Here is a 25,807-nt window from a genome sequence, read left to right as displayed (position 1 = left end):
TAGGCTAATACAGAGAAGTTCCGCAAACTATGGTAAAGCAATGAACAAAATCACAGAGATGCCAAAACAATGGATATCATGTATGAAAATGACTTATGAAATAGCAAGGCAACTGTCCTGTGCAAATTAGGCTAATTGTCATACGGTAATTTGCACCAAAAATAATTTATGATGCCTAAGAGAATAATATAATTTAGCATGCTTATTTTGTTTGTGTTTAATAGACAAAGCTTTAAAAAGTATCTCCTGTTAATTTATTTATTCTAGTGCGGCACAGGTACTTGAGCTGAAATATGTGAGGGTGGGGGGAAATAAAGCATACTTAGTTGAAACTGAGTATTACTCAGAGTAGACCCACCAAGGCAAAGGGACATAAATATGTTTTACATTGGGTGTCAACCATGTAGAAAATTTTATTGGGATAATTATAAAAATTTAATGACAACGGAATGTACTTGCTTTACATTGTTTACATTTGAGGTGAAAAAGAAATAAAATCAAAAGGTACTGAAGCAGCTGACAGACTAATAATTTAATAACTAAATAAATGACCAACCTGTATTCTCTCATATACTTACTAGGGATAATCTCTTGAAAAACATTAATGACAACTTTGAAATGCCCAAGCTTGTCCTAATGCCCAAGCTTGTCCTAATGCAGTGGTACCTCGCAAGACGAATGCCCTGCAAGATGAATTTTTCGCAATACGAATGTGTCTTGCGATCTGATGGTGACTCGCAAGACAAAATCGTTTTGCGAAAAATCCATCTTGCGAATCGTGGTTTCCCATAGGAATGCATTGGAATTTAATTAATGCGTTCCTATGGGCAAAATAAAAAAAAGAAATTTCAATGCATTCCTATGGGAAACCGCGATTTGCAAGACGAATTTTTCGCAAATGAATTGACTTTCGGAACGAATTAAATTCATCTTGCGAGGTAGCACTGTACTGTTTTTTTGCAATGGGCATCCATTCATTGCCATGAATGATGTTATGAAATGGGAGGTTTTCACTGCCCCAAATGTTCCTGGGAATGCACCTGCCCCACTCCTGAGCTTTGCAAGCACCCATCCACACTAGGGTGCATTCAGACGTGGGGAACATTGCATTAGTTTTCATGGTTATAATGCTAGTGCTTCTCTCCTGATTTCTAATGTTCCTTGTGCACTGTGATACCTGTTGCGTTATGGAACTGTGGCTTTTTGACCGATACATCTGCATAGAGCAACTAACCCCAGAATCACAGAGTTGGAAGGAATCCTGTGGATCATCCAGTCCAGGCATGTTCAACTCCCAAGAGACTGAGATCTACTCTATTAAAAAAACTGGCAGTGATCTACCCATTGTCATTGGGGGTCTGACCAGAGTTGTTGAGCTTTTTTTTAGGGAGCCAGAGTTGTTTCAGCTTTTAATGAGGGAGGAAGAACCAGGGTTGTTGAGCTCAGGATCTGAAGATCAACCACAATTGACCAGGAACGCCCCACAATCGACCAGTAGATTGCAATCGACCGGTTGGAGTTGCCTCATCTGGGGTTCAAACCTGTGACCTTGGTGTTATCAGCACCATGCTCTAACCAACTGAGCTATGTTGTGCTAAATTTCATTCATACCAGTAGGCGTCGGATGATGTGACAACAAACACTATCGAACAGCATCATCGAACAGCTGCCCTACCCTTTCTGCACATGCATGCTTCTGTCCCCCTAGTTAATCATTGGGAAAGATCCATATGCCAGTATACCAGACATCCCCAAACTTTGGCCCTCCAGATGTTTTGGACTACAATTCCCATCTTCCCTGACTACTGGTCCTGTTAGCTAGGGATCATGGGAGTTGTAGGCCAAAACATCTGGAGGGCCGCAAATTCCATCACTTTACCCCCCTGATATTCTGGCAGAAGGGACTGCAAATGGATTTTTTTATGGAATCAAATAACACAGAAATGAGAGCTGAACATGACTTACATTCCATTGCTTTTTCAGAAGCAGATTTTTTTTCTCTTGTGTGGAAGGTCAAAACATAATGCAGAAATTTACAGACAGGGAAAGTCCAGAACAATGGAATAAACTTCGCTGTAAATGAAGACACAGGTCCCACACTGAACCACCATTTTTCTATAGACTCCGCCCTTGACTGCCTCACTGGCCCCGCCCATATGCAAAGCAGCCTCCGGCCACCGACTCTCCCATCGCCTTTCCATCGAAGTTCCTTAATGCAGAATGGAAATGGAAACTGATGGCTGAGCTGACGACGTCAGCAAATTAACAAGGGCACTCTCTTAATGAGGAAAACCTGGTCCCGTTCACATGCAAGCCACAACTTTATTATACCGCTACTAATAAAACTTCATACGCAATAAAATGTCCATGCCAAAAAGCACTTAGAAAACAAAAAGCACAACAACCTCATTTTCAGAGATTTACACATGTTCCTCAATGGCTGCGGCAGGTGGGAGATATTTCAAGCCTGGAAAATGTTCGCTAACCAAAACTTTAATTAGAGCTATGATTGCACTGTGGTCTGCTGTTTGTATATGTGGATGTAATCACGGAAGCTTGGGGGACTATTAGCAATCCCTAACAGTCTCTCGACTTAAGAGTGCTGGTGCTCACATATTGCCGATGTAGCATCAAGCGGTAATACGCCTAAGTGTCCAGGTCACCTCTAAATCTACCACTGCAGCAGGCATTTTTTGTGTTAGTTCAAGTCCAATGCTTTCCATGCACTGAGATTGTAGAATGGGATCATAGTTGAGAGGCACCACGAGGATCATTTCATCCAGTGATGGGCAACCTTTTGAGCTTGGTGTGTCAAAATTTGCCAAAAAACCGAGCATAACTCGGGTGGTGTGTCACTTCGAGAAAAAAACCATAATTTTGCGATATTTATAGTTTAAATAACAAAAATGTATAATTGTAATATATAACTGTATTTAATAAACCAAAAACTAATTATTTAACCAAACCAAACCAAAAAACCCTTATTTATTTATCACAAAGTGCCCAGAGTTGCTGTGCTTTTTGGGGGAGCTGCTGGCCAAAGTTTTGGAGGTTTTTTTGGGGGGTGCAAAAGTTGCTTTGCTTTTTTGGGGGGGGTGCCCCAAAGGGTTAAAAAACCAATCCCTGGCTACAGCAGCAACAAGAACAATAAGGATCCGGGTTTTAACAGCGGAGACAAGCTGTAGCGGAGACAAGCTGTAGGAGGAGCGGGAGAACAAATGGGGGGAAAACAACAACAACAACAACAATGCGAATGGGCCGATGGGGCGTGTGCCAGCAGTGAGGGCTCTGCGTGTCACATCTGACACACGTGTCATAGGTTCGCCATCACTGATTTAGTCCAATCCCCTGTAGTGCAGGGATATTTTGCCCAGCGTGGGGCTCAAGCCCACAATCCTGAGATTAAGAATCTCACACTCTACTGACGGAGCAATCCTGGTCTTCAAGGTTGTCACGATCAGATCCAGAGAACTGAAGTGTCGATGTGAGCCTCCTCCCAACCTGGTGGCCTTCCTGATGTTTTGGGCTACAATTCCCAAGGGGCATCTTGTCCAATCACAGCTAAATAATCCATGACAGAGGGCCACCCAACCTCTATTTAACAAACTTCAATGAAGGAGAGTCCACCACCTTCCGAGGGAGACTGTTCCACTGCTGAACAGCTCTTACCACCAGAACGTTCTTCCTAATGTTTAGTCAGAATCTCCTTTCTTGTAACTTGTATCCATAGGTTTGGGTACCATCCTCTGGAGCAGCATAAAAGCTCCCTAAAAATACCACTCGTTTGCTCATTTCTATATGTAGGGTGCCTCCATTCTGCATGGACTGGTTGCATGGAAACATGGGTGAATGGCTTTAGATACCTATTGTTTGTTGTTTAGTCGTTTAGTCGTGTCCGACTCTTCGTGACCCCATGGACCATAGCACGCCAGGCACTCCTGTCTTGCACTGCCTCCCGCAGTTTGGTCAAACTCATGTTCGTAGCTTCGAGAACACTGTCCAACCATCTCGTCCTCTGTCGTCCGCTTCTCCTAGTGCCCTCCATCTTTCCCAACATCAGGGTCTTTTCCAAGGATTCTTCTCTTCTCATGAGGTGGCCAAAGTATTGGAGCCTCAGCTTCACGATCTGTCCTTCCAGTGAGCACTCAGGTCTGTTTTCCTTCAGAATGGATAGGTTTGATCTTCTTGCAGTCCATGGGACTCTCAAGAGTCTCCTCCAGCACCATAATTCAAAAGCATCAATTCTTCGGCGATCAGCCTTCTTTATCTCTCACTTCCATACATCACTACTGGGAAAACCATAGCTTTAACTATACAAACCTTTGTAGGCAAGGTGTCTCTGCTTTTTAAGATGTTATCTAGGTTTGTCATTGCTTTTCTCCCTAATAGATACATATTAGGTCCATAAATTACCATATAATTCAGCACAAAAAAAACAGGGACAATTTGTTGTTGACAAAGGACAGCTGGACATATGAAGGGCCCCATTACCTTCAGTAGCTTAGGGCCTCATCAAACCTAAATCTGGCCCTGGGAATAGGTGATGTGATAGTTATCTTCAATCATTTGAAAGGTTGTCGCATGGAAAATGCCCTGGGTTTAGGATTACAGCCTGAGTTTTGTAGGCCTCTCCAGATGGGTTGTCTCCCACCATTAAATCCTCCATAAGGCTGTAAATGGAAATGAGGAACCCAAAATGAAGCAATATTTATAAGCTTGGTAACCCACAGGCCAGAGCGCAGCATCTCATTCAAGAGATTGCTCTCTTTCCATCACGCTTCCAGTCACCCACTTAAAGTCTAGGCCATCAATTAAAGAACAGATAAGCATTTCGTTCGTTTTCTTTTTTTGCATCCCAGTCACTTGAAGTCCATCAGTCCCTTCCTTTTAAAACAAAGGTTTCCTGCTGAAGACAACCCTCAAGAAACAGAGTAACTCAGAACTGTAAACCAACATTTAAAAGAAGTATATATACCCCACATATGGTTTTAACAGATGTGGTTTTAAATTACCTTTGGGGGCTAATAATGTTTACTGAATGGCCTGAATGCTTTAAAAACCTTGGCTGCTCCCTCCAGCAGATTTCAAACTGACACACAAGTGTTTGGTCCCTAAAGCTGCAAAACAAATCCTTTCTACTGCCCACCTCTCTGCATTCGGCGCAGCCATGCCTCGATGGTTGACCATGTTCGGCCAGTTATGATTTAATATCTTGCCCGCCAGTTTCCTTGCTGGAAACCAGGCAGGGGTCGGAGGCTGCTGTGCAGAACAAGTGAATAAATAAATCCTGGTAGACCACTGAGGCCCACTGGCATCGCTGCTGCTGCTGCCCTCGGAGTTGCGGCGTTTCCTAACAATGGGAAGCTTTCCGGCCGAGGACAGCCATGGAAGGGAAAGAGAAAAATGTTGAATAATTCAAAGCCATCGCTGCTCAAGCCCGATGCAGGTTTAAAAATAGTCACAAGACCCCACAGTCTATAGCGTTTTCATCGCAGACATCACTCGAAGCCATTTTTATTCTTTGTTTTGACACAAAGGCATACGTTCGGCAAAAAAAAGCCATAGTTTAGTGCTCTGCAGGCAGAAGACCCCAGGTTAAATCTCTAAGCGGCATTCAAGCCAGACGTGGGGCTTGGCCCCATGAGCCACCACCAGACCTAGGTAAGGAATACCTGCTAGTTATGATATTAACTCTTGCCGACAGAGGTCCGTATAGTTAAAGCTATGGTTTTCCCAGTAGTGATGTATGGAAGTGAGAGCTGGACCATAAAGAAGGCTGGTCGCCGAAGAATTGATGCTTTTGAATTATGGTGCTGGAGGAGACTCTTGAGAGTCCCATGGACTGCAAGAAGATCAAACCTATCCATTCTGAAGGAAATCAGCCCCAAGTGCTCACTGGAAGGACAGATCGTGAAGCTGAGGCTCCAATACTTTGGCCACCTCATGAGAAGAGAATAATCCTTGGAAAAGACCCTGATGTTGGGAAAGATTGAGGGCACGATGAGAAGGGGACGACAGAGGATGAGATGGTTGGACAGTGTTCTCGAAGCTACAAACATGAGTTTGACCAAACTGCGGGAGGCAGTGCAAGACAGGAGTGCCTGGTGTGCTATGGTCCATGGGGTCACGAAGAGTCGGACATGACTAAACGACTAAACAACAACAACATGATATTAACTTCTACTGAGTCAGACCCATTGGTCCATCTAGTTCAGTATCGTCTATGCTGACTGGCAGTCTCTCTCCAGAATTTCAGATAGGGCTTACCAGGAGATGTTGTGCAACAGCACAACATAACGGCAGAGATAAGATAGGACAACAGTGACATGTGACTTTCTAGCCACATATCAGCAATGGAGGAGTGATTTGCTAACAGGGAAGGGGCTGTTGCGTTCAAGTTGTTTTTGTGGGCTTTCTCCTGGGGCATCTCTTGGCCACCATGCAAGCAGGACCTTGGAGGAGATGGACCTTTGTCCTGATCCCTCCGGGCTCTTTGCGTGTTTTCAAGGTGGGAAATGCAGCACTCAAAGGAATTTCAGGGCTGTTTCCCTACAGCTCCCCGCAGGATGTCATATAGAGGAGGGTGAAAGGTTGTTTTCTGCTGCTCCAGAGAAGCGGACACGGAGCAATGGATTCAAACTACAAGAAAGAAGATTCCACCTAAACATTAGGAAGAAATTCCTGACAGTAAGAGCTGTTTGACAGTGGAATTTGCTGCCAAGAAGTGTGGTGGAGTCTCCTTCTTTGGAGGTCTAAGCAGAGGCTTGACAGGCATATGTCAAGAATGCTTTGATGGTGTTTCCTGCTTGGCAGGGGGTTGGACTGAATGGCCCTTGTGGTCTCTTCCAACTTTATGATTCTATGATTCTATGACAGCTTGGCAGGTGCCAATAACCAAGGTAATAACAATGCACAAATACATTTTGTGACCATGTATACTCCAATCATCACCTTTGGAAACGTCAGAGCCACCTCCCTCCTAATGCTTTTTTTAAAAGTTGCGATAGACTTTCAGGTCTCCTGAAGTCAGGAATCTCGTGCTTATCAGGGCCTCTGGGGAGCTGCGAGGAATGGCATGTGGAAGGCTGCAGGAAGAAGAGGAGAAGCAGCTCTCTCTTTGCAGAAACTTTAGAAGAACATTAAATCACTAAACTCTTGGATGTGGAAAAGTGTGGAGCGCAGAGACGAGAAACGGATGCGATTGCAGGAGATCTTTCGGATAACAAAGCTTTTAAGCCTCTCGCCAATGAAACAAAAGCCGAGAACTCTCAAACTTATTTTTCTTAGCCAGAGTATATCTTGCATCTGGTGAGCTGGAGGTTTTTAGCTGGCGGGGTGGGCAGGGAGAGCAGTACCCGTGACACTGACCTGATGCACACATGGTAAGCCAAAGTGGGGGTGTCTAACCCATGGAATTCTCCTCCAGGCTACAAACCCTCCTCTGCTTTGCTGCCTCCTTGGGTGCTTCGGCCCCTGGCTACAATGTGCCCTTGAGTTCGGCTAACGCCTCTTTCTTGCCCGGGTGGAGGACAGAGAGGGGTGTGTAAGTCTAAGCTAGCCTACATAAAATCATAAGATGAGCCTGCTGGATCTGGTCCAATGTAAAAGGTAAAGGACTCCTGGACGGACTAAGTCCAGTCAAAGCCGACTATGGGGTTGTGGCGCTCATCTTGCTCTCAGGCCGAGGAAGCCGGCGTTTGTCTTCCGCGTCACGTGGCCAGCATGACTAAACCACTTCTAGCACAACAGGACACTGTGACAGAAACCAGAGTGCACGGAAACACAGTTTACCTTCCTGCCACAGTGTTACCCAGTGCCGGAGCTTCATGCTCCGGCACCAGGGGCGGGGCTGGTGCCCATCCTGGGGGCAGGGCGCGCCTCCCGGAGGGGTGGGGCGCATATTCCGGGAGCACAGCGTGCCTTCTGGAGGGGCATGGCATGTGTTCTAGGGGTGTGACGCGCCTCCCGGGGGCGTGGCACACGTTCCGGGGCTGGGTTCGTGGTTTGGGGGTGGGGTGGGCACCCGCGATGGCGCCCCTTGGAGCACACCGCTCGGGGCGCCCTGCCCCCACTGCCCTTATCTTCTTACACCCCTGGCATTACCTATTTATCTACTTTCACTGGCATGCTTTCAAACTGCTAGGTTGGGACAGAGCAACCAGAGCTCACCCCGTAGTGGGGATTCGAACCACCGACCCTCTGATGGGGAAGCTTAATGGTTTAGACCACAGTGCCACCTGCGTCCTTTCATCCTGCTCTCACAGCAGCCAACCAGATGCTAGCAAGAGCACTTTAACAAGTGTTAGAAACTCATGTTGAGAGTCCCATGGACTGCAAGAAGATCAAACCTATCCATTCTGAAGGAAATCAGCCCTGAGTGCTCACTGGAAGGACAGATCCTGAAGCTGAGGCTCCAAGACTTTGGCCACCTCATGAGAAGAGAAGAATCCTTGCAAAAGACCGTGATGTTGGGAAAGATTGAGGGCACTAGGAGAAGGGGACGACAGAGGACGAGATGGTTGGACAGTGTTCTCGAAGCTACGAACATGAGTTTGACCAAACTGCGGGAGGCAGTGCAAGACAGGAGTGCCTGGCGTGCTCTGGTCCATGGGGTCACGAAGAGTCGGACACAACTAAACGACTAAACAACAAGAAACTCATCGCCAATTGGCACTTTAAATGCAGGTTACAGTCCCCGCAATGGAAGGTCTGGGTGCCATTTTTCCCTGTGGGTGGCCCAGATGCTGATGCCACTTGCCGTGACACCGTTCATCAACACACCGGTTTTGCGCCTGGAGTTGGCAACGGAGGGAAGGGCGGTTGGCACCGACCAGAGAGCCAGATTTGGCCTCGGGATGCCAGTAGCTGAGCATCATAACACTCCATCGCACTCTGCAGCTAAAAAATGAATCTCGCCAGCCGCAGCACATGGGATGCCTGCACTCCCAAATACACAGACTGGTAGCGTAGTACACATTTAGAAAGGCCTTCATGAAATATTCAGAGGAATGTGATGTAAGGCTAGCTACCACGGCGTGCGTGCCAATTCTGCAAAGCTTACTCAGGGTATTTTTGTTGACACAGGACTGTGGGGAAGGGAAATCATGTCCAAGCTTGGAATCAAGCGCTCACGACTACTGGTGTCCCTGTAATCAGAGAAGCAGCTTCGGAGAATATCAGGGGTTGGAAATGTTGACCAGGACACATGCTTGGCCTGATTCTTTCTCACTAATACACTAACTCCTGCATTAATTAGCGCACCTCAGGTCTGGTCTATGCTCTGCTAATGCCAAATCCAAGCACATCCCCATACACAAGTGCGCTGTCAACACCTTGCATTACGAAGAGGTGCAAGCAAAGTGCAATCTCCTCTCTCCAGCAGAGTGCAAACAAAGTACCACCACCGACGGCAAATCTGCCGGGCAGAAGCCGCCTCTGGTAGCAGCCCCAGTTGTTTCCAGTTTGCGCTAGGGATAAAAGAGCATATGCACACACAAAAAAGGGACCTGTGTTAAAACAAATAAACTTGCACGGGGGTCATAAAATGTCCTAATAGCTGTGCGCTTCGCCTTCCTCTCCTCACTGCCATTCCAATTCTGTTAGGATGAATCTAAGTGCGAAGACACACATCCCAAAGTGTGGCAACAGGGTTGAACATGCATTTTGTACCCTGAGACTTCCAACCAATAAATTATAATTTGTGCACTGGTAACCTCAAGACTCAATTACTGCAATATGCTCAAAGGGCGTCTTCACCTAAATGCATCACGGCGCAGGGGAATTGTGTTGTTTTCGGTGTGTTTCACAGCTCTTCCTCCTCCCCTGCCTGAAACTGTTCACATCAGCATGGCTTCCATAGTGTCAGATTCATTTCTGTTCGCATACACACCGCAGAGCATCGATCGGGCCAGGATGCCTTTACCCTATGCAAAGATGTCCACACCTCGGCTAGAGATGAATGGACTCCAATTATTATTATTATTATTATTATTATTATTATTATTATTATTATTATTAATTACCCCGCCCATCTGGCTGGGTTTCCCCAGCCACTCTGGGCGGCTTCCAACCGAATATTAAAACAGTACAGCATTGTTGCAAAGCTCGTTTGAGAAACAATGCACTGAATACAAGATACTATGCATTTTGGATAGCGTCAGGTGGGCACCCAGCATTGCAAACACAGAGAATCCACAGGCAATAGGAGTGTGAACACGGCCTTTGTAGGGTGACACCTGGATTTGGCTCAGATTCTCTAGCAGATGCAAAATGTTGCAGCTAGACTATTGGTCGAGACTTTTGCCAACACATACTTCCGGGGCTCAAATCTCGCCCTGGTGACCCATCTGCTTCCATGCCAAGTTCAAGCTTCTTGTATTAGTTTTCAAGGGTCGATTTGATTGAAATCAATTAGATAAATAAGTTAACTGTTTATATTTGGACAACTTTTCTGCTGTACTTTATTGGAAGGGGGGAAATAATCATTTAAATGACAATTTAAACTATTTATTTAACTAAAACAATAACATTATAGCGTATGTATTCATGTTTGTAAAACTGATGTGGTTAAACAATTAAAAAAAAAACTTAGACTAAGTTTTAGCACACCTGAAAAACTTAAAACAAATCCTTATTTCCTGATGAATAGCCTTTGGACTATAACGTAACTTAAACAGAAAACTATTTTTAGAAAGATATTTCCTCCAAAAGCATTTTATTTTAAAAATCCGATTTAAATTTTTTTAAAAATCTGATTTAATTTAATTTTTTTAAAAAAATCAATTTTATCCAACCTGACTTGGATCCAGGATGCCTCAGAGACTGCCTGATCCCTTAGATCCCTGCCCAATCACTGAGGTCTTCAAGCAGGTCAGTGTTAGTGACCCCCCTATTACTCAGATGCACCAGGAACTGTGGATTTATAGAACTCCCTTCCAGTTGAGGTCAGACAGACAGCTGCCCTGCTGAACTTTGAGCGCCCATTGAAAACTTTTTTTATTCCATTATGCATTTCGAATGGATTCTGATTTTGTCATTTTAACTCATTTTCATTGCCTCGAGTTTCTTGCATGCCGCTCAGAGACAATAGTACAGTAGTACCTCGGGTTACGAACGCGATCCATTCCGGGTCGCAGTTCGTAACCCGAAAAGTTTGTAACCCGAATCCGCCATTTTGTGCGTGCGACGAAAAATACTTCTGGGTTTGCGCAGTTTGCAACCCAAGTTGTTCGTAACCCGAGTTGTTCGTAACCCGAGGTACGACTGTAATGAAGTGGTATTGCAGGGGCGCAGGAAGGGGGTGCGGTTCGGGAGGTACGCCCCAGGTGTCACCACTGAGGGGGTGACAAAATGCCGGACAGCACTGTAGCGCGCCGCGACCGAGCCACGCGTCTCTCCTGGGAGTGACGCAGTGGCTTTAGCACCCGCAGGCTCAGCGCTGCTCCAAACAGTCCGCCCATTGCCTCGCCCTCAGCTGTAGGGCAGCTGAGTGGGAGGAGGCAGGCAGACTCCTCAGAGGCTCCATGGCCCCCCCACCCCCATGGGTGGCTGGCCCCGCCCCTGTGGGCAGCTGGCCCCGCCCCCAGGCACAGGGCACGTGCGCCACCCCAGGTTTGCTCCACCGCTGGCGGTATGCAGATTGTCTGAATGAATAAACGAACCTGGCTGGCTTTCCCAGTCCGTATTTCTTTTTATGTAACCAAAGACTGGCTTTCAGCCCTATCAACGCCATCTAATTAAAGACTCTCCATTACAATAGACTGAAACATGCAAATTAATAGGACTGTCTCTGTGAATCAGGCATCCTAAGCAGACCATCGGTAACTTCTGCCCGCCTTTGTTTGGAAGAAAGATACCTGCGTCCTCCTAGGAGGCAAATCTGTATTTTCTGGCTTAAAAGAACTGAACGACAAATGTAATTGTGCTTACGATAAGATCTCCACAAATGCCGTTAGAACTCTGTAATCGCAAACCAACAGACACGCTAGCCTTATGATACATATCTTTAAGAAAAGTATTGTAGGAATATTCAGCCAAATTGCCCCTGATCAAATTGAGGTCGTGATTATTCCACCCTCCCAAGATGGTCCCTGCAATTTACTCAGAAACACCAGAAATAGTCACGAACTATAGTACTCAATAAGTGCTCAACTGGTGGGTCTTCCATGGATAGAGAAGGATAAGACACCACCTTATGCTGAGGGGACCTCCAGATGTTGTTGGACTCCAATTCCCATCAGCCCCTGCCAGCATGGCCTGTGGTCGGGGATGATGGGAGTTGGAGTCCAGCAAGATCTAGAAGACCACAGATCCCCCGTGTTTTCAAAGTACAGTCGTACCTTGGAAGTCGAATGGAATCCATTCTAGAAGTCCATTTGACTTCAAAAATGTTCAGAAACCAAAGCGCAGCTTCAGATTGGCTGCAGGAAGCTCCTGCAGCCAATCGGAAGTCACAGAAGCCCCGTTGTTCGGCTTCCAAAAATAGTTCACAAACCGGAACGGTCACTTCCAGTTTTCGATCGTTCGAGAGCCAAAACATTAAAGAACTAAGCTGTTTGAAAACCAAGGTACAACTGTATTGAAAACATGTGTCCTATAGCACCTTAGAGACCAACTAAGTTTGTTCTGGGTATGAGCTTTTTGTGTGCATGCACACTTCTTCCAATATCATGTGCATGCACATGAAAGCTTATACCCAGAACAAACTTAGTTGATCTCTAAGGTGCTACTGAAATTCCTTATTATTTTTATTATTCTTTTGTCTGCGTCAGACCAACACAGCTACCTACCTGTATTGAAAATGGCAATACAAGAGGATCTCATGCCCTCCAACATTTCTCCACTTAAAATTGGGACATCCTATTCAATAATAATATTCATATTTTTTTATTATTTATACCGCACCCATCAGGCTGGGTTGCCCCAGTCATTCTAGGCGGCTTCCAACATATATAAAAACATAATCAAACATTAAACATTTTAAAAACTTCCCTATACAGGACTGCCTTCAGATGTCTTCTAAAGGTTGTATAGTTACTTATCCCCTTGGCTCGGGAGTCACATAACGCCATACCCTCCAACATTTATCCAATGAAAATAAGGACAGCCTAAAGGAAAATGGGACATTCTGGGGTCAAATCAGAAACTGGGGTGGCTTCTGTAAATCTGGGACTGTCCTTGGAAAACAGGGACTCTTGGAGGGTCTGGGATTTGCCCCCCTTGTCCAAATATTTCGAGGAAAATGGTTTTGCCTATTAGCACAGTAACTTTAGAATGTTACTCAGGAGAATACAGTATCTTCTTTAGAAATACCATGGAAACAAATCAGCTAGCCCCCGCCCCTTATGCAAAGATCAAATTTCTTTCTGTTTCTCTCTCCCCCCTGCCCACCCACCCCCCGTCTTACCTTCTCAGCACCACCCAGGTCTTTGTCATGGTGAAATTGCACGTGTATATATATATTTAGAAGCCTTTCATTAGAATCTGGTTCCCTCTGAAAACATATTGGTCAAAGATCCATGAATACCCAATTCACTGGGAAGCGGTGTGTGCGGTTCTGTCAAAGTGCCCAGATACGCCAATCTGTCAGCAACAAAATATTGTAGCTTTTTAGCAACAATAGGCTAGCCGGGACGGATAGGCCCAAAGTGTGCAGCAGGTAGCAATCAGGCATTAAATCTGAGCCGATGTTGATTTGAACATTTCCATCACACGGAGATTTAATCAGCAAAAGGCAATTTCAATCCCTGCTTCTCCATTTTAGATATCACACATTTCAAGGCAAGTGCGTGAAATGCTTTGCATACTGCTTAAACTATGCATGCTGAGTGCAAGAATCTAATCACTTTTTCACACACATACACCCCGCACGGGTGATCAAGATCTAAAGGGCAATATCAGTCCATTCTCAGACCAGGTGATGCGATAAGCTGCCTTGGATGTGCTGGGCGAATGACGTCCAATATTTCTCCAATGAAAACAGGGCACCCCATCCATACCCTCCAACATTTATCTGATGAAAATATGGGCGTCCTAAGGAAAAGCGGGACCTTCCGGGATCAAATCAGAAACCGGGACAGCTTCTGTAAATCCGAGACCGTCCCTGGAAAACAGGGGCACTTGGAGGGTCTGGGTGTGTGGCCCTGTTGAATTTCTTGAACCTCTCAGCTGGCATTTGATACCAGGGAGCCAGCATGGTGAGACTGTTGGACTGGTAAGGCCCAGGAGACCGGGGTTCAAATCCTCAGTAAGCCATGATGCTCACTGAATTTTTATTTATTTATTTATTTATTTATTTATACCCCGCCCATCTGGCTGGGTTTCCCCCGCCACTCTGGGTGGCTTCCAACGAATATCAAAATACATTAAAATATCACAGATTAAAAACTTTCCTAAACAGGGCTGCCTTTAGTTGTTTTCTAAATGTCAGGTAGTTGTTTATCTCCTTGACCTCCGATGGAAGGGCGTTCCACAGGGCGGGCGCAACTACCGAGAAGGCCCTCTGCCTGGTTCCCTGTAGCTTTGCTTCTCGGAGTGAGGGAACCGCCAGAAGGCCCTCGGCGCTGGATCTCAGTGTCCGGGCAGAACGATGGGCGTGGAGACGCTCCTTCAGGTATATAGGACCGAGGCTGTTTAGGGCTTTCAAGGTCAGCACCAACACTTTGAATTGTGCTCGGAAACGTACTTGGGAGCCAATGTAGATCTTTCAAGGCTGGTGTTCTGTGGTCTCGGCGGCCGCTCCCAGTCACCAGTCTAGCTGCCGCATTCTGGATTAATTGCAGTTTCTGGGTCACCTTCAAAGGTAGCCCCGCGTAGAGTGCATTGCAGTAGTCCAAGCTCGGTCATGGTCTCTCAGCCTAACCTACCTCACAGGGTTGTTGTGAGGGGAAAATGGCAGGGGATGGGGATAGAGAACCATATACCCCCCACCTTGAGCTCCTGGGTAGAAAGGTCAGTGCATCCAACTGTTAACCAAAAGGTTGGTGGTTCAAGCCCACCCAGGGATGGCTGTGGGCAGGATCCCTGCATTGCAGGGAGTTGGACGAGATGATCCTTTGCGTTTCTTCAGACTCTACAACTCTATGATTCTGTGAAATGTAATAAACAAACAAATGCTATTGACCATGCAGCACCTGGCCAGGTTGGGAGGAGCAGGCACTGATATACAACGGTTCCAGCCCTACCTGTTAGGCGGGTGGTGTTAGGGGGCTGGGTTTCTTCCCCTCCTGAGTTGAGATAGAAGAGATTTTGGAGTAAGGGGCCATTAGGATGTCAATGACCCCTAATTATCGGGGATATGGGAGATGCTTTCCCCACCCCACTGACTCAATGGACCGTCCATGTCCAGCGGCAATCTACCTTTGAACACTAGATGCTTAGTGCATGCAGTAGATTTCTCAGAAGAATTGCCAGGAACGAGATGCTTAACTAGGCAGGCCCTTGGCCTGATCCAGCAAGGCTTTTTTGTGTTTTCCTCCACTGTTGTTTACCTTTCCTTGCCTCCTGCAAAACAGCATTCTGCTTCTCTAATTTGAGACTTGTTCTTTCCCACACTAGGCTACGGGTGGGATCACCTGCTCCTCACAGTGGGGAGGCATAAACAACTAACCATGCATGGTTAAAACGCACAAATTGTGTGTTCTGCTGCAAAAATGCAAAGTCTTCAGCATCATCAGCGGAAGTGAGCTTGGCGCTGTTGCTTAGGTCACAGATGGGCAGACTTCAAGCTTGTAGGATCTGCTGCATCTTTTACTCAAACCAACACTGTTTGGTTGCAAAGTAGTGGTCAGAAGGTCAGGGGATGGGGATAACATAGAATTAAGGAATAGGGTAGGATAGGATAGGATATCCTATTCTTAAGGAAATCAGCCCTGAATGCTCACTGGAAGGACAGATCGTGAAGCTGAGGCTCCAATACTTTGGCCACCTCATGAGAAGAGAAGAATCCTTGGAAAAGACCCTGATGTTGGGAAAGATGGAGGGCACTAGGAGAAGGGGACGACAGAGGACAAGATGGTTGGACAGTGTTCTCGAAGCTACGAACATGAGTTTGACCAAACTGTGGGAGGCAGTGGAAGACAGGAGTGCCTGGCGTGCTCTTGTCCATGGTGTCACGAAGAGTCGGACACGACTAAAGGACTAAACAACAACAACAACAACAACAACAACAACAACAACAAGAACAACAAGGAATAGGGTGCCTCTGAACACATGCTCCATCCAGGAATCTATTTTCAGAAGCAGGACCGAGTCCACAGTTCTGTTACACAAAAAATCCACTCCTGGTTTCCCCCCAAAGTTTAATTCCATCTCAGCAGTACAGTATAATTGAGGCAGAGGGCGGGTCATTGTGGTTGCTATTGTAAAACAAATGGGAGACGGCAAACCTCGATGACCAACTAAAGTTCATCCCCAGATCTCCCAGCAGATCTCTGCCCACCACTAGCCCGAAACAGCTTCTCCCAGAGAGCTGTGTTGCGACTGTTAATAACTCCTGGAGTTTCTTGTACTTGCCATTGCAAAATAGAGTGGAAGTACTCCTTCTTGGGATTAAGTCCCTATGCCCCTTGTTAATGCAAGCTAAGGTGACATTCCACCAAAATACTGGTTCATCAAGCCCAGTATTGTCTATCCTGGCTGGTTGCAGCTTTGTGGTCTTCCAGGTATAGCTGGACTACAGTTCCCATTATCCTTGGCCGTGGTCACATTGGCTGGGGATGATGGGATATGCAGTGCAACAACCAGTGTTAGAAACTCAAATATCTAAGCCAGGCACCAAATGGGCCCTTAAACCAAGGTTGCAGTCATCAAAACTGAATGTCTAATTGCCAATTAGACAGCTCTCAAGTCTTATTTTTCAAAGGATGGACTGACTGTGATTGATTCTCAGTTAAACATCTGGCTAGTTCAGATGACAACCTTGAGCTGGGTTAAGAGCTTTGAGAAGAAAAGTCACTTGATCCAAGGACAGTCCACATCTACATTGGCTTATTCTGACCTCTTTTTCTTACGGCTGACTGCTTCTGCTCAGGCTGCACAGAAAAAGCATTTTGGTTCCTGAAATGCATTCCAATTGTGCAGGTAAAATATAACAGATAGAATTCTGCAGGATAGGGTATGAGTGTGTGAAAACAGTCCGGATCCAACGATCCCCAGATGGTGGAAATGCCAGGCCCCTTCCTGGTGCCTAGGCATCTCCACTTGGTTGCAAGTGGTCGAAAGCCAGGTGCAAAATGCGCCTGGCGCCTGGCTAATTTCGAACTCTGCCAACAACATCTGGAGGGCAGCAGGTGAGCCACACCTGTCCTATCTTGTTCCATCCTGGTTCAAAGCCTGGAGGTACTGGGCAACAGGATCCCCTGATTTGACAATGCTGCTGAGGAGTAAGAAGCCTGTGGTTTTCAACAAGACAAAGACTGAAGGCTCCATCTCATCTGACTGATGCCAATGCTATCCAAGCATTTTGGGATTAAGGACTTAAAGCAACATTGATCTTAAATCCCTAATAGAAAGCCACTCGTGTCATTCACCGTTCATCTCACCAAACACTCCCTACCTTTAGTTTTTCCTTACTGTGCCGCTTGCAACGTTAGATCTGGAGACATCAAGTTACATAAGATCTTAGCTCTGCTCTATGGTTAGGACGTGATTCTGTCAGAAAACGAACCACTGGAGCAGAAAAGTGAACAAAACTGGATGTGACTTTCCCTGGGATAGAAAAAAAATAACAATAAAAGGAGAGAGGGAGAGAGGAGGCGACCTTTCGTTATTTAAGCATCTTCCTCCTTTTAGAAGTGGGACCAGAGTTCAGTGCCCTGTTGCACTCCTGGGTTGCTGAATGCATGTAAACGGGGGGGATCACATAATTTAAAAGAGCACAAGTATTTTAATTGAAATACTGCTGCGGGTGCTGGGGGAAGGAGATGGGCTTCTCTTGTTATACATGCCAGGGGAGCGGGGAACATAAAGAAATCTCAGGTCCCAATTAGTCTCTTGGAACGGCACAAAGAAAGAATGGCTGTCCCCCTAGGGTGGGCGAAGGAATTCAATTCGATTTGCATTCAAAGCTGGACGTACCTGATATGCCCTTTCTGAAAAGGCGGTTTGGGGTTTCTGAGAGCCAAAGCACAGCCCCTCTTCTCTGAATCTGCACTTTTCTGAATTTTGCAGTGTCAGCCAAGCAATGTGTACAAAGGCACATATGCAGGAATAAGCAGTCATGCACTTCTTAGGGAAAACAGCAGACAGAAATGTATCTTGTCAGGAGAAATTGTTTACACACACACACACACACCCAAAAAAAGTGTGCATTGGGCAAAAGCAACATGCAAAACATGTGCATTAGGAAAAATTCAACCCCAAACCGCCGGTAGATTTTCAAGAGGGCTCTCGAAACTGACAGGTTTGCTCACTCCTAGCTAGTGCCTCAAATGTCGGTTCCCTAAAAAATAAATGCGAAGCATAGCATGTGCTAGCAATATAGCAGAATATTCAAGTGCTATTTCTCTGAAACACACACACTTAACCTCAGTAATCCCAGAAACCAGACAAGTAATCCCAGCTCTCTTTCCATTTTTTTTTACTACTCAATGACATACATACACACAGAGAACATTTCTGCCTCTTCCAGTAAATCTGACACAGTCTTCATTGGCTCCTACGGACTCTGGGATTGCACATTTCCTCAACCTCTTCCCCTACAGAGACATCCCACCCCCCACCCCCAAATATATTGGGGTGTGTGTGATGGTGGTTGCAAAAAAGAGAGAGAGGGGGGTGAAATGCAGAAAGGTGGTTTGGCAGTTGTAAGAGACTCCCAGTATAATTCCTTGACTGAGTGGTTCTCCTGTTACAGCTAGTTTTCAAGGGAAACAGGTTGCAAACAGAAACACACACACACACAACTACAGTGCGTTCATGCACACCGAGACATGTGGCAGTGCACCAATCTCTCTCTCTCTCGTGGAAGCGGCACACACCCAAGCGTTGAGCATGCCTCTGTGTAGGTGACTGGAGAAAGCCTTCTTCAGCAAATGCCCAAGAACCTCAGCCCACTTTCAACACACATAGCTGCTGAAAAGAAACCCAAGCGTGGGGTTTTCCTGCCCAAACAGCCTTTCCCTCAAAGGGGGACTGTGGCAGCAGGGAAGCCTAATGGCCCCAAGCCGTCTGAGCCAGGGAGAAATTATCCGACAGGCTTGCGGCAAGAGCCTTGGCTCTAGCAGCCTGACCGGGGAAGAAGGCGAGAGTGGGCTCTCTTTATCATAGGTATAGATTCTCTCTCTCTCTCTCTCTCTCTCTCTCTCTCACTGTTTGTGTGTGTGTGTGAGAGAGAGAGAGAGAGAGAGAGAGAGAATTCTAAAAGAATAATCTATCCAGCCTCATGGATTCCAATCTTCAATCTCTGCCACAACGAAAGGTTTTCAGGAATGGGTAGCCTCCCCCTGTAAGTTCTGCCTAGCATGCAGAGAGGAAGAAATTACTACCTAGAGCATGCTGGCTCTTTCATCAAAGCCTGCAAAAAGTAGATACAGGCTGTGAAACGAGGGGAAAGCACAGGAAGGGAAAAGGTGTCTCTGGCCCTGGAAAGGCCAATGAAATAAATTAAACGGAGACAAATTACTTGAGTCCATAACTAAACAGTCAGGCTACCATGGGAACTAATGTATTCTCTCTTGGGTGCATTTTTTATTTTATTTTATTTTATTTATTTGCCCTTGGTTCAGAATGCTTCCCAGGTCCAAAGGAAGACACGGTGAGAGTCTGTATCAAGCACACATCCAAGCTTTCATTTGTGGTTGCACCTAACATGGCAAGAGCACATGGTGCGTGAAAATGTGCCTCAGGTGGAGGACATTTTTTATATAAAAAACAGCAACCAAGGGGCTATCCTTCTCTGCCATCCTCACAGCATTCTGAACCTCCCAAAAGTGAGCTGCATTAATGGGCCAACCAAGCAGATCAGTATGGAGATGGAGACGAGTTAGACCTCCCTTGCTCTTGCCGTGTGACGGCGTCTAGTCAAAGAGGAAGGATTGTGCAACCAAGACCTAACTCATCAGATGGCCCAAAGCCAGCTGGTATCACAAGATCATTAAAGTTTGTGTGTGCATTAAAAAAGGGACACATTCAAATTAACAGTTGTTGATCTGTTTGTTCCTTAAAATACATCTTTTTTAAAACAAACAAACAAACAAACCAGCTATTCTAGAAGTCCAGGACTATATATTTCTATAAAGTCTCAGCCACCTGAGCAAACCTCCTTTGCAGATACAGAAGGAAAAGACATACCAAGGAATGCTGAACCCCCGTCTCAAAAAAGCAAACTCTTTCTCAGTATGGTTGACAGCACAACACAATGGTTGCAACGTATCACAGGTACGTTGTTCTGGAAGCAATTCTTTCAGCACATTCTTTTCTTCAGTGCCACACCAGTTCAAAAACAGACACTTTCTACATTCTGAAATCGAAGGTATCTAAACCCGGAGGTAGTCCCACTCCCCCTGCCAAATATATGCACATGCGAGTGTGCATGGACGCAATACTAAAAGAGGCAATGCAGGACATGTTGTCTACCTATGCATTCCTCTCTCTATATATTCCAAATTTCAACGTGCGCCTAGCAACATCGCTCCCTGAAACAGACACATCAACACCTTCAGAAGTACAATCCTATACATGTTTGCTCAGAAGCAAATCTCACTGAGTTCAAGGGGATTGGAGGGGTGTAGGGTCCCCCAGTGCCAACTTGGCTGCAAAGAACAGGAGGGAAAGAGTTTAGAAATATAATTAGCAGGAGGGCAGATTTTCTTCCTTCCCTTGGAGCTGGAACTCTGAAAACTTCTCCCCAGTCTTTAAAACAGCAGCAATGACCCTCCCTCTCTTTTAAGCAGGCATGGATTTTCCTTGGAAATAAGTCCCACTGAGTTCAATGGGACTTGCACCCTGCTAAAAGTATGCATAGCCCTTCAAAGATGCAGATGTAAACAGACCCACAGAAGACCAAAGGAAGGAGGTGGGGAAGTCAAGGTGAGGAAGGAGAAGCTCAGGATAGGAAGATTTTGGGGGGAGGAGGAAGGAATAGCAGGTGACCCCCACCCCATTTCTAATTCTCAGCCTGTGGTTCTGAAATAACTTATTGATCTATTGGGCAAAAACTCCTCCTCCCTCTCTCCCTAAATCTCCTCCTCCCACATCTCTAGCAGTAGAACTGAGGGCAGGATCTCTCTCTCTCTCTCTCTCTGCCCCCCTCCAAAGAATGACTGGAAAGAGAAAGGGGGTCACGCAGGCTTTCCAGCACAGAGAATGTCTGTCCCTAGTTTACACGGCGAGGGATCCGCCGCCCCTCGGGCAATGCTATTAAACCCGAGGAAGCTGCACGGATTCGTGTCTGCAATCTCTTAAATAATAATAATAATAATAATAATAATAATAATAATAATAATAATAATAATAATAATAGGGGTTGAAAAGCAGAGAACCAAGCCGTTGCCAAAAAAAAAAGGCTGGGAGGGGTGTCTTTGCTTATGGGGTAAATCGCCTTTCCCTCGCCTATGCGAGTAAAAAAATGCCCAGACATCCATATTTATAAATGGGCATATGGAAGAGATGGATTTTCTTCCAACTGTATTGCAGCACGAAACGAACCGGGCCCAAAGGGTGGGAAAGGGAGCTGGCGATCGCGAGAGATCCGGGCAGATCTCTCTAAATCCTGACTCGGGTGGGGGTGGGGAGAAAAAGAGGACAGCGCCAGGGAGGTAACGGGGTGGGGGTGGGGAGGCAGCAGGGAGGGGACCTTCGAGGAGGAGGAGGAGGAGGAGGAAGATCATCACCATAAAAAAGCCCTTTTGGCGCTTACCATTTCTGCAGGGCTCGCCGTCCGCTCCGCCTGCGCGTTCCGATCTGCCCAGCAGCTGGATCCCAAACCGGGAGGGTGCTGTGCGGATCGCGCTAAATCAAGCCCGGAAACGGCCGCGGCTCATCCTAAAAACCAGGCGGGATCAGCCATGCAGAGACCAACCCATGAAAAACGCCAAATCCCCAAATCAAAAGGAAGCACCCGTTCCCCGTTCTCAACAGCAGATTTCTCTCTCCGCCAAGCGATGTGAAAATGATGATGATCAGTACGCGCACATCTCTCTTCTTCTCTCTCTTTGCTTTTCAATGTCCAGGCTTCCCAGCAAGCTGCAATCCCACCAAAAAACGCCTCGCGTGCCTTTCCCCTCCTCCTCCTCCTCCTCTTCTGCTTCTCTCTCTCTCTTCCTTCTCTCGCCTTCTGGCTCTCTTATACACACAGAGACACACACACACGCAGGCAGGCAGGCAGGCAGGCGCAGGAGGGGCGAAGCGAGCGCGGCGCACTCAGCCAGGCAGGTTGCATGAATGGGAGCGCACACGAGCCAATCCTCCGCTTGCCTGCGAACGGGAGAGCCACCCGGACGCTTGCAAGCTGGTCTGCACCATTCGCGCGCCGGGGAGGGGCGCCGGGCGGGCGAGGGGAGCAGCCAGCTCGGCTCAGGTGAGCCTGCCCCCTTTCCCATCGCCCGAGCGCACCCGGCGCCGGCCTCTTATTTTCTCCCCCACGAATGCTTCCTCCTGCGTTGGATGAGGCTTTCGTTGGGGGGGGGGGGCGGAGACATAGATCTGGGATCAGGGGTGCCTCAAACATTGGGGGCCGCAGGTAAGCCCTGTCCCACATATCTGATCACAACACACACACACACACATACACACAATTTGAATGGCAATGCCCATCAACTTTGGTTGGGGAGGGAGGGAAGGCATCTCAAACATTTTATTAGGGGTTGATGAAGGGACCTCGGCCACTAGGCGTTGCTTCTTATGTCTCAGATCGTTCCTACACCCATCTCTTTTTGGGAACAATGTGGGGATCCTGCAAGGTGCCTTTTAAAATCCTCCCCCTATCGCTCTCTCCTCCTGTCTCGCTGTAGACGTGACGACCACCAGGAACAGAGGGCGCCCAATGTGCACGCAAACACGTAACACGTGGGTCACATCCACACAGTACACTGGACGCATGCTTGTACCACTTTTGACACAAGGTCACAAGGGGTCCTTGGAACTGTAGTTCACTCTCCGCAGGGTGGCAATTCCCAGCAGCAAACTACGTTTCCCTGGATTTTGGGGGGGGGGGGAAGAGATGGCTGTTAAAGGAGTATAAGCATCCTTAATGGCATGGTGCACATGTGGCCATGTGGCCTCTCCAGCACACGTGTACCCCTGGATCGGGAACAGACTTTGGTAATATGGTGGCCTGAATATTTATTTCAAAATAATTCCTTTTAGTGCGCTTGATACTGAGTATGGAATACTGCTTTCTGAGTTGCGACTTGCACCTGCTTGGCTTGGCAAAGTGTTGTGGGAACCACCCTAAATCCAGCAGCGCCTGATTGCGAAATGCCCTGAGATCTACGGATGAAGGGTGGTATACAAATTTAATAAATAATAATAATAAACCACTGAATCATGACAAGGAGGCCTTGTTTTATACCTGCAGGGCTGGATTTGTGTCCCGGCTTGAAGCCCTCCCTGGAGGCACTGGGAATTGATGAACCTGGTATCTTTTGCATGCTAACAACAACAATTTCTTTGTACCCTGCCCATCAGTCTGCGTTGCCCCAGCCACTCTAGGTTATTTCTAACACATATAAAAACATAATAAAACATTAAAGCTTAAAAAGCTTCCCTATACAGGGCTGTGTTCAGATGTCTTCTAAAAGTCAGGTAGTTGTCTATTTCCCTGATGTCTGATGGGAGGGCGTTCCACAGGGCGGGCGCCACCACCGAGAAGGCCCTCTGCCTGATTCCCTTCACTTCTCACAGGGAGGGAACCGGCAGAAGGCCCTCGGAGCTGGATTTCAGTGTCCAAGCTGAATTATACAGAGCATCTGCTGAGCCAATGAGCTATGTCCCTTCACCATCCGCCATCTGCTGTTTCTAATGAGCATCTATATTAAAAATAATTAACTTTCTTAAAACACCCACGCACCTGATTAATCGGTGCATGTGCCTTTTTAGTCCACTGAGAAAGTTTCGAATCGGTTAACTCAGGGGTAATAATAATAATAATAATAATAATAATAATTTATTATTTATACCCCGCCCATCTGGCTGGGTTTCCCCAGCCACTCTGGGCGGCTTCCAACAGAAAAATAAAACACAGTAATCTATTAAACATTATAGATTATAGTAATCAACATGGTGCCGCCCAGAAGGTGTTGGACTACAACTCACATCATTTGTGACCATACAGATGCACTGTATGTTATCCCAAATTATTGTCTCAAGTCACTACAAAGTCAGCCAGCAAGCATCTCCCACTTCCCTCCAAAAAAGGGAGGAACTCTTATTTTTCTGTGCTGCGTCATATTAACAAGCACCATCTTGTTTCTTCTTTTATCTTTATCAAGTCTTTCAAGTCTAAGTAAAGCTGCTCAATTGAGTACTCAATTATAAATAGGAGTCCATCTGTACTTTTTTTTTAAAAAAAAAAATCAGGTTTCTTAATGCGGCTTGTTGTAGAAAAATAATTGTAGGTATTGAGAAGAAGAAAAAGAATGTACCGATCACCTCCGTGATCCAAACACCATGATGAGAATCTCTTTGAAGTCCAAGCTTGAACACCAGGGACTGTGCAATTCTGCAGGTTTTTTCTCAGTCTTCTTTAGTCCAGACTATGTCTGCTTATTGTCCAAATCTAATTATTTTATCAAACAGATATTTCCGGCTATGTGAGTGGTTTCGAAGACTGCCAGCCATGTCGTGGTCTGGGACCCAGTGTCCTGCCGCTTGCACTGCAAGCTGACAATCTTGGACAATCTGCAGGTCTACAAGACAGTCCTCCCCCACCCTGGGGAGTCTGCCAGGGCTAATTACTCCCATATCAGCCCTGAATTACTGGCACGGCTGAGGTCCGATCGTATGGGAGTCAGCCATTTCTCACCGCCGGAAACAGGAAGCTCTTGCAGTTATAGTCATACCTCGGGTTAAGTACGCCAGCGTTTCTCAACCGCTGTTCCGCGGCATACTAGTGTGCCGCGAGACGCTGGCTGGTGTGCCGCGACGTGCGGTGACGAGAAGGGCGATTTGCATTGTCACGTGCCTGGCGGCCGCCAATAAACAGCACTGACCCACCAGAAAGCAACATTTCTCCTCCTCTTTCCCAAAGCTCAGTGCAAACGAGCCTGGCGGCCGCCAATAAACAGCACTGACCCGCCGGAAAGCAATATTTCTCCTCCTCTTTCCCAAAGCTCAATGCAAACGAGCCTGGCGGCCGCCAATACACAACACTCACCCGCCGGAAAGCAATATTTGGCAAGTGTTTCTTACAGTCATAATTATAATATAGGGAGGCACAGAGTTATTTTTTAAAACTTTTTTAATGGTGGTGTGCCTCGTGATTTTTTTCACGGAACAAGTGTGCCGTGGCCCAAAAAAGGTTGAGAAACACTGAAGTACGCTACAGGTTGAGTATTTTCAAGTTAAGTACTCCACAGACCCATCTGGAACGGATAAATCCACTTTCCATTACTTTCAATGGCAAAGTTCGCTTCAGGTTAAGTACGCTTCAGGTTAAGTACGGACTTCCAGAACCAATTAAGTACTTAACCTGAGGTACCATTGTACATTAATTATTGCCTTAATTTTACGGATGAATGGTCTCATTAGACAGTAAAATTCGTGTTAAATTGCCGTTTGGGGGTGTTTTTCATCATCTGGAACAGATTAATCCACTTTCCATTACTTTCAATGGGAAAGTTTGCTTCAGGTTAAGTACGCTTCAGCTTAA

General features: G+C 46.4%; 1 protein-coding gene across 5 annotated transcripts in view; it reads right to left on the bottom strand.

Annotated features, from left to right (window-relative positions):
• The window catches only part of TENM4 (teneurin transmembrane protein 4), a 632,564-nt gene extending 610,306 nt beyond the window's left edge, over positions 1–22,258 (bottom strand). For 4 of the 5 annotated variants that reach the window (XM_088668426.1, XM_088668427.1, XM_088668428.1 and 1 more), the window contains exon 1: positions 21,857–22,153. The gene's annotated coding sequence lies outside the window, so the exon portion shown is untranslated. Of the gene's footprint in view, positions 1–21,856 lie in introns of all 5 variants that reach the window. The other variant, XM_088668429.1, reaches the window with a different exon arrangement.
• Between the last annotated feature and the right edge of the window lie 3,549 nt (positions 22,259–25,807).

The sequence above is a fragment of the Zootoca vivipara genome, chromosome 4 (assembly GCF_965207765.1).
Source record: "Zootoca vivipara chromosome 4, rZooViv2.hap1.1, whole genome shotgun sequence".
NCBI lineage: Eukaryota > Metazoa > Chordata > Lepidosauria > Squamata > Lacertidae > Zootoca > Zootoca vivipara.
This window is presented reverse-complemented; position numbering and strand designations above follow the sequence as displayed.